Here is a 210-nt window from a genome sequence, read left to right as displayed (position 1 = left end):
TATTGCACTAGTCTCCCATTCTTGTATGCTGTATGTCTGTCATTTAAAGAACTAATTAGCAAAGCTCTTTAAGCCATCTCACTCAGCGAGATTCCTGGTAGCTAACGATGCTCCCAGCATCTTCAGGGAGGCACTCTGCCTTAATTGTCTGCAGTGCATTGCTTCGGGTGAAAGTGAGGAGAATGGTTTGAGCTGGGGCAGCTTCTGAAA

Source organism: Coturnix japonica, chromosome 2 (assembly GCF_054131305.1).
Source record: "Coturnix japonica strain WE chromosome 2, WE-NBRP24, whole genome shotgun sequence".
In the NCBI taxonomy this organism is placed as follows: domain Eukaryota; kingdom Metazoa; phylum Chordata; class Aves; order Galliformes; family Phasianidae; genus Coturnix; species Coturnix japonica.
This window is presented reverse-complemented; position numbering follows the sequence as displayed.